The sequence below is a fragment of the Solea solea genome, chromosome 19 (assembly GCF_958295425.1).
Source record: "Solea solea chromosome 19, fSolSol10.1, whole genome shotgun sequence".
Classification (NCBI taxonomy): Eukaryota; Metazoa; Chordata; class Actinopteri; order Pleuronectiformes; family Soleidae; genus Solea; species Solea solea.
In genome coordinates, this window is record NC_081152.1 from 17,724,367 (window position 1) to 17,733,076 (window position 8,710).

The 8,710-nt window shown below is 43.7% G+C and overlaps 1 long non-coding RNA gene across 1 annotated transcript; it reads left to right on the forward strand.

Annotated features, from left to right (window-relative positions):
* The first annotated feature begins 506 nt into the window (after window positions 1–506).
* Window positions 507–1,733, forward strand: LOC131445813 (uncharacterized). The gene is made up of 2 exons (XR_009233852.1): window positions 507–784; window positions 1,223–1,733. It is a non-coding gene; the product is annotated as an uncharacterized LOC131445813 (long non-coding RNA).
* Window positions 1,734–8,710: the final 6,977 nt, after the last annotated feature.

Below are 8,710 nucleotides of genomic sequence, written 5' to 3' on the forward strand. Positions count from 1 at the left end.
TTTTATTTCCCTGCAGAAATACTCTCTCTGTTTGTTACGAGATTAAAGTAATGTCGGTGTCAATTACACGCCGTTCTTTCCTGTGACCAAAAACCTCTAATGTGATATCAGTGCATATCCTGATCTGAGGTTTGCATTCCAGTGAAACTGCGTGTAATCACAGCTCCGCTGAGGAAAAACCGGAGAGGCTAATCGTTCGCCGCTCCTCGCATGGCACTTTATTTTTATTATCCTCCGCGGTGTCGCCAAAAAAGCCCCGGAGTGAAACTAACAGACGCTTTAGAAATTCATCAGGTTTGTTAGCTTTCGCAGTTACCTTGTTGAGCGTTGTTCACGCCTTCCAACTTCATCAACCACACTGAATTACAACGCTGCGCTCACTTAACCTCCACATCTTTACGAACAGCGGCGTCGGTTTGCAGGTGGCAGCAGGTTTGCAGCGTTAAATGAAGTGTTTTCTTCTTTTTATAACAGTATTCTTGGAGATTATAATAAATGTAACAGGGGTGATAAATCCCTCACTCACAGGGTATCTGTTTCTCAACTCTCACGGTATTATGTCCAAATCTCGCGGTGACGTCACGGGGTCACGTGGGTCGGCGTGGGTCACGTGGGTCGGCGCAACCAACCGAGGTTTAGTATTGAGCCGCTGCAGTTCAGTCTCAGAGAGGGAGCAGTGGGGAAGCTGCATGAGAGACGAGCAACAGGAGCCCCTTACCGTGTCGCAACTGCCGTGCCGAGACCGCGACGGCCGAACGTATGTGTAGTGCGCAGCGGACGGCCGGTGAGTCAAATTGTTTGTAGCCGTTAGCATTAGCATTAGCTGCTAGCATTAGCCGCGGCCGCCATTCACTTTAATGGAGGTGGCTAGCGCTGTTTAGCAAACAGGCCTGGGTCTTTTCTTTTGTAATGAGAAGCCAAGGGTTCTTTTGAGAATGAATGTAAAGTATATTGCTGTAATGGGTTTAAAGAGTATTGATGATGTATCATGTCTGTTTAATAATGAATCATGTTGCTAATTGTTGTAACTGCTGGTTATGATGATGGTAGATACAGATGCTATTTATTTTACTATTTATATTTATATTTGCTAAATCATGACTTTGAGAATATAACATTAGTGCAATGAGTACTTTGTTGAATCATGTGGATTAATGTATTGATTGATGTGTGAAACCATGGTGAATGTTATAATGAACTTTGGTCCTGTTCTCTTGACCAGGATCTTATAGATGGCGAGCTAAAGGAGCCACGGACTGACAGATTGTCGAATGAGTCGCATCCCTCCTGCCAGGCTGGTAGGGGGCTCTTTGTAGCCCAGTAAAAGACTCTCACCCACTCGCTCAGCCCCTGCCCAACACACGCACACACATCCTTCCCCTAAACACTTTCCCACTCATTTCCCCTGGACTCAATTCCCCAACCCAGACGTGGGTTTACATAAACTGTGGGGGGGCAGCTGGGATCATCTTTTTGGTGTTCATAATGAACCAAGCGTATGGGTTTTTGCTTATTTCTGACTCTGACTTTGTTATCTGTTGATGAATCTGAATCGTGAATATCTGAATGTGCATATATGCAAATGATTGAAAAAAGTTAACTTACCGTAATTCTTTAATTGTCTGCCTTTAGCAGATCGGCCGGTTCACTGTATATAATATCACTTTATTGTTGTGGGTTTTTCATTGCACTTTTTGCTATATAAAAAATACATGGTATCATTCAACCAGCAACCTCAGTCTCTGTCTGCTCCCTCCTTTGGTCGTACCTTAGTCTTCTGATCACTAGCCTATTGTTGTATTTTATTGTTACACATTAGCTTCAGTGTTAAATTTGTGTGACATAGGTGCTACATAAACTATAACAAATAAATAAATATAACGAAATAAAAATATAACGAGTCAGGCTGTTAGAAAACAGAATTTTACTTCTTTTTCACAGACAAAGAAGCAAACAACTAAAGGTCCAGTGAAGGAAGAGAGGTGACTCCTCTACTCACCCTCAACATGTCAGGGAACTAAAAACGTGAAACACGCTCTGACTGGTGAGAAACAAGGCGGTGCCAGATATGTTATTAAATAAACATATAAAAGGCATTTTCTTAAAGCCATAAAAGTGTAATTATTTTCATTGTAACGTCATTTCACGTTAGAGGTCTTTGCACACCGGGATGCGTTATGAATATACGGGACGAAAGTGTACGGAATTAGCAATGACCGGAATTTTGTTTGCGCTCCCTCACTTTGTTCTTTGTTTTTTTTTTTGTTTGCGATTCTGACCATAGGCGGGCCTTAGGAATCAGCTGCCTGCTGATTGGCTACTGAATTTTGGAGTGACAGCTCAATGGACCGGAAGTAGCCACAGGCTTGGAGCCGCTGTAACCAACAAAAATAAATTGTGAGGACGGTGAGAATCGAGATTGCATCGCAATTTCCCCCCTCCAAACGTCTTGTGGTTGTTCTATAGTTTTTTCTTGTTTATTAAAAAGAACGGGGTCTTGGGAATCAAACGCAATCAAGCAATTCCGACACTGTGTTAAATGTTTGGACCGTACGTCGTCAACAATGCACGTTCTGATTGGTTAGCGGTGAATTTTTACGTAAAAGGACGCTCAGGAACATCGGCAATTGCGGTCGCAATTTCGCTAATGCTGTGTTGATTGGCGACACGTTCTAAAAATACTTCGAACCTGTGAATAATTTGCACAAACAAAAACATGCTTCCAGTGCTGTCAGGAGCAAGGTGGGATTAACTGTCTTGCTGGGATTAAACCCATCCTTCAAGATGAAAGACGACTCGCTCTATCACTGAGTACAGTCACAACGTCATGTTACCCTAACCCTACTTATGAGTAGTAAATTCAATTTCTGCCAATAATTCCTTCTAAATGTTAAATACTGGGCTTCAAAAATTAAAAAAAAATTAAAACTATTCCAACTGTTCACATTACATAAAAACAACAAAAGCTCGGTCCTCCAGTAGCTTGAAGCCTGAGCCCGACATAACTTTTTGCTGCAAACTACACTACAGCAAAAAGAAAAGCTTTCAAAGTCTGTGTTTCTTCAGGATTCACCGTGCAAATATCAGTGGCATTTGTTTACAAGGACGCAGTGGCATTTCATCATTTGTCTCGCAGTGTGCCTACAGATCACAACAGTCACGTCTAACCGGGATAAATTATGCTCCATCGTTACATAAGCTCTGCCCGTAGCCAAACTGGCCACAATTACTCTCTGTGTGGAATGAATTCAGATGTGCAGATTTAATTAGAAGTTATTAGATGATGCAATATCAATAATGCACAGCCGGTAATATGGATATTGCAGAGTACAGAAGATGCACACATGACGTTCTGAGGCAACGCAACACTTCAGGATGTGCTTCAAGTTGCTGATTTGTCATGAGTTTGTCAGTAAACAGCTGAGTGGGACTTTCGCATCAGTCATAGGCCGTGACTGCATGAAGCCATGTGACGTTAATTCTCACGATGACCGGCCTCTGGTATCGCCCGCTCTGCGTCACACACACATCATGGAAATTCAAGTTCACTCGCACAGAGATGAGACAAGGGCATATGTGATTTGTCCACCACTGTCTCTGCTCGTCTGTAAAGACAGGCTAGTACTTGTCTTGTGGTATGACGGGAGTTTAAAGTCGTGTTTCCATCGTGGTTCAGTGTGGCACAGGTGGAAATACATTTACTCACGTTACTGTCACTGAGTAGGATTTTTGTGTACTTCACATACTGGAAACTTTGACAGTGAATGATGAGGGCAGGTGAACGGAGAGGACAGGTGAACAAAGAGGACAGGTGGCCGGTGAGGACAGGTGAATGGTGAGGACAGGTGAATGATGAGGACAGGTGAATGGTGAGGACAGGCGAATGGTGAGGACAGGCAAACGGAGAGGACATAGAATGGTGAGGACAGGCGAATGATGAGGACAGGCAAACAGAGAGGACAAGTGAACGGTGAGGACAGGTGAATGGTGAGGACAGGCGAATGGTGAGGACAGGGGAACGGTGAGGACAGGCGAATGGTGAGGACAGATGAATGAATGATGAGGACAGGTGAACGATGAAGACAGGTGAATGAATAACGAGGACAGGTGAACGATGAAGACAGGTGAATGAATAATGAGGACAGGTGAACGATGAAGACAGGTGAATGAATAATGAGGACAGGGGAACGTTGAAGACAGGTGAATGAATAATGAGGACAGGTGAACGTTGAAGACAGGTGAATGAATGATGAGGACAGGCAAACGGAGAGGACAGGTGAACGGTGAGGACAGGTGAATGGTGAGGACAGGCGAATGGTGAGGACAGGGGAACGGTGAGGACAGGCGAATGGTGAGGACAGATGAATGAATGATGAGGACAGGTGAACGATGAAGACAGGTGAATGAATAACGAGGACAGGTGAACGATGAAGACAGGTGAATGAATAATGAGGACAGGTGAACGATGAAGACAGGTGAATGAATAATGAGGACAGGGGAACGTTGAAGACAGGTGAATGAATAATGAGGACAGGTGAACGATGAAGACAGGTGAATGAATAATGAGGACAGGTGAACGATGAAGACAGGTGAATGAATAATGAAGACAGGTGAACGTTGAAGACAGTTGAATGAATAATGAGGGCAGGTAGCGAACCACAGGTGAAAACACGGCTTAAAATGATTATACAGACACAATTATAGGTTAAAGTTTGTCCTTCACTCAAACATGTTTTGTAATCTGTTACTTGTCTTCAGTTTGTGGTGTTTATTTTGTTGGCTCTCTAGTTTCTTTATGCTTTTGCTGCATTTTTACAAAACATATGCACATATACAGCATAATAGCACTTGCAATGTACACAAGTGTTGCAAAAACAAAGCCTACAGAGCAAAGACAAAGTGATAGCGGGCTTATTTTCTATTTTTTTTTTTTCCACCACTTCAGTTTCTTCTCTTATGGCCACTCAAGAGCTTTTCAGGCACAGTCTCAATGGCTTCACTTCCAAACTCACTTTTTATTTAAAAAATGCAGTCTGTGGTGTTTCCCCAACACACAACAAAGCAAACAAACTAAGCAACAATATCGCTGCAATCCAGAGCTGCACCAGAGAAGATAATGTTAATTAAAGCTTCAACTCGGACGTTAATGCCGTAGTAAAAAATGGCTCCAACCCTCAAAATTCATTATGGAGCCGGAGCAAACTCTTTGAAAACATTGCCAACTTCAAAACCTGGTCGACCATCAGAGCCTCTAACAAGCTCCAAAATGCTTCTCAATAATTCACCCCACTGAGCGTGTGTGCATGTAAAAACACATCCATATAAATGATATAAATCACCCACCACTGAATTATTGTTAATACTTTGAGAAGCTAAAGGATCACAACTGGAGCTGGTTGTTAAAAAAACAAAGTTAGTTCAAAAGTTCAGTGTCACTTGAGGCCATTTTGGCAGGATTTACAAAATATGCAGCAACTAACCACAGTGGAAATCACACGGGCACAAATCCAAAGATTTTATAACTCAAATGTTCTTCAGTACTTTACCCAGAGAGATTCATTATCTTTAGCTGAGGATGTAAGTCTCTTTTATCTTTTTTTTCTCCCTCCCCCAATATCCGATTTACCTCCATTATACTGTTAATATTTGGCAAAGTTTGAGTCCACAGGGTGGAACAGTGACCGCCATCTCACTCCCCGGGGGTTAAAGTCACTTCAGCGGAGGAGTCGATAAAAAAAAAAAAAAGTCTGAACAATTTTGTGAAAATATAAAACCACCCTATTTTTTTATGCCAGATATTAAGTATGCGAGTGGATGTAATTGTGATACAGCATATGGGTTTATCCTATAATTGCAGACTTTTGCAATTTGCTAACTGCAATGTTTGAAACTGGATACGATTATGTTTTTCAGCCCTGGCACGAAATCAAGCGCTCCTCATTCACTTTAAATGGAGCTGCGTCAAGCGTTGGCAAACTGCATCGTGGGTTCCCTGCTTTGCTGCACTTGAGCTGCGTTGAGGCAGGAGATGGGAAATGTTCAACTGTAGAGCTGACGTCACGCAAGCCATGGTAACGCCCTCTGGCAGGAAACGACGACGTTCACCTCTGTGGACGTACAGCATACACTAGACAACACGTGAATAAGGCAATATGTCTGAGAACTTTCTGTTTTTATCATAAAAGTGAAGATGGTGGATAGATGTGCTAAAACAGTTGGATAGACAGTAGAACATTTTAATGGGTCCCCACAGATCCCAGAGGTGAATCGCTGCTATGAAATGTGCTCCTAGTGCACAGATGAAGTGTTGGGAACAAACACAAGGACCAGATTATGTGGTTAACTCTTGGTTAGGTTAGGTTAAATCCAGCTCTGGTCAAGTTCATTTTTGCTGCATCTTCGCCTGCCAACATGGCGGCTCATAGAGGCCAAGTCAGCTCTATTCAAATGGCCCTCAAATCACAGATAAGAGCCGATGAAATCACGTTTATGTGCGAGTCACATTGCCCAAACAGAGCTCTCGAACAAGATTGTTCTCCCGTTGCTGATGTTTTCGTCGGACAAAAGTACTGTACATCATTCATGTCAACCAGGGTAACGCCTCCAACATGACCCCCTGGCAGGTAACAACGTGGTTCATCCCACAGATGTAGACAGTAGAGTCTTCGCCAACAGTTTTCATCATATAACTGAAGATGGTGGATAGATGTTGTGCCCCGGGATGACAAATCTGTCATACAATTCACATTTTACTGGATCCCCACAGAAACGGTGGAGTTGAATCACTGCTACGAAACATGCTCATAGCTCACAGATGAAAACTGAGCAACAGGAACAAACACAAGCAACTGATTTTCTGGTTCAGTCTTGGTAAATCATGGACTCGATATACAGTATTGGCCATTCTCTTTGGATTCAAAGTGCGCAGTGAACTCTGACGGGTTAAATTCTGCTCCGGTGCCGTTCATTTTTGCTGCAACTTCGCCTGCCAACATGGCGGCTCATAGAGTCCAAGTCGGCTCTATTCAAAAGGCCATGAAACCACAGATACTAGCCGATGAAATCATGTTTAAGTGCAAGTCACATCACCCAAGAGGAACAAGATTGTTCTCCCGTTGCTGAAGTACATCTGACAATAGAGCGCCGGACATACTGGAACCAGGTTAACGCCTCCAACGTGGCCCCCTGGCAGGAAACAACGGGGTTCATGCCACAGACGTATACAGTAGACTCTTTGCCGGCTGTTTTCATCATAAAAGTGAAGATGGTGGATAGATGTCTGTGCCCTGGGATGTCGTATATTTTACAAACACAAGTAACAGATTAAGATAACTCTTGGTTAGGTTAGGTTGAATCCAGCTCTGGTCCCGTTTATTTTTGCTGCATCTTGGCCTGCCAACATGGCGGCTCATAGAGGCCAAGTCAGCTCTATTGAAACGGCCATTACATCACAGATATTAGCCGATGAAATCACGTTTATGTGCGAGTCACATCGCCGGAGCCCTTGAACAAGATTGTTGATGTTTTTGACCTGGCAGGAAACAACGAGGTCCATGCCACAGACGTATACAGTTGACTCTTCTCCGGCTGTTTTCATCATAAAAGTGAAGAGGGTGGATAGATGTTTGTGCCTCGGGATGCCAAAACAGTCGCAGACAGGCTAACGGGAGAACATTTTACAGGATCCCCACAGATCCACAGAGACAGCGGAGGCGAATCGCTGCTATGAAACGTGCTCACAGCGAGCAGAAGAAGACACGGCGATGGGAACAAACACGACAGATATCGTGGTTAACGCTCCATAAATAATGGATTCAGTCGAACAATGTTAAAACAGCAATTATTTTCATTACACTGTCCATACTGCCTACTGTATACGTCTGTGGGATGAACTGTGTTGTGTCCTGCCAGGGGGCGTGGCGGTCATGTGACGTCCACAGCTCTACAGCAGAAATCATTAAGCTTTTTATGCTGGAGGCGGCTGTCATAGTTTCGTATTGTTCTGCTAACCCTACGCCACAAAGCATCATGGGAAAATATGCCGCTCAAGTGATGGTGTCGAGATTACCGATGAGTAACGCCCAAAATATGTCACCTACTCCAGTTTTAAAGCAAGTTTTACCAGCGACTGTCATAATATGTGATTATTATTATCACCACAAGAGTATAGAAATCACAATAATCGGGTGATCTTTGAAAGTTTCACCTTAAAGAACCTTCAGTTACAGGTGTGTGTGTGTGTGTGTGTGTGTGTGTGCGCATGAATGCACTCGGCACACGTATGTGCGCTCCCCCGAAAGCATACCCGCACATAAACGGAAACCGCCTAAGCATTTTGTGAATCCCATCTTTTTCGCTCCGTATACTCCGCTCCGTGGAGAGTTTTTTAAGCGCCGACCCAATAAAACTCCATGATTCATGAGAGTGTGTGTGTGTGTGTGGGGGGGGGGGTTCAGGTAAATCCCAGAGAGGTGAGCCAGGTAGCCTGTAAAGCTGCGGTACACACACACACACACACACGCACTCATTTTCTTTTCACGCTCCACTCCATCACTTTCTCTGCCGCACACTATCTTTTCTTTTCTCTGCGTTCCTCTTTCATCTCTGTTACTTTTCTCCCCCCCCCCCCCCCCCCAAAATAAAAAAAACATCTGGTGCCAGCAGAAATAATAAAAAACAATTTCATGCTCTGATGTCCCAGATCGACATG